Raw genomic sequence first — 815 nt, 5'->3', positions numbered from 1 at the left:
TTTTTTTTTTTTTTTTTTTTTTTTTTTTTTTTTTTTTTTTTTTTTTTGTGGAAATGGAGTACGTAAATTCAGCAAAAAACTCCAAAGCCGCGAAATGTAGGCACCAAATTTTTTGGAAAACCATTTCGAAAAGTAAGTATTTTAGAATTGAAAAGTTGATTTTAAACCTTCATCGTTGGAAAGCTTATTCTCTTAGCTTTCCATATTAATAACTTATGTTCAATAAAAAAGATCATAAACCAGTTTGGTTAACCAAAAAAATTCCCAAAGTTTCACAGAGGTATTATTTTTTCCTTTATTACCCCGCCTTTTGTGTCTCATTTTACTGTACCAATAATAAACTAGATGTTGGGATTACAGTGGCGGACATGAAGAATGAGAAGAAGATTATCGCCGCTATGCGCGAGGCTTGTAATCAAATGCCAGGCGAGTTCTCGCATGAGTGTGAACAATTCGTGGACGAGTATGGACCGGCCTTCATTGCCCTTGCTATTCAGCAAATCGATCCATCCCAGGTAAAATAACTACCCCTTTTTTTTTTTAAATTTATAATAACTGAGTTGTTATTGTCGACCTCTGTGGTACCTGCTTTCGCCAATATGGAAGGAAAACGAGGAAATAGTATTAAAGGAAAATGCAAACTAACCCACAAGACAAGACGACACACAAGTGTCTCTTAGTGTGGGTAGTTTGGCATCAAAACACAATACATCATAATATACCTCCTGAGATCATCATTAAACGATTTAACCAATTAAACATGTATTGTACCATTACTATGTACCTATATGTCTATATTTATTATGCCAAATGAA

Source organism: Diaphorina citri, unplaced genomic scaffold (genome assembly GCF_000475195.1).
Source record: "Diaphorina citri unplaced genomic scaffold, Diaci psyllid genome assembly version 1.1 scaffold84, whole genome shotgun sequence".
Lineage (NCBI taxonomy): Eukaryota > Metazoa > Arthropoda > Insecta > Hemiptera > Psyllidae > Diaphorina > Diaphorina citri.
Note: the sequence above shows the minus strand (reverse complement) of the source record.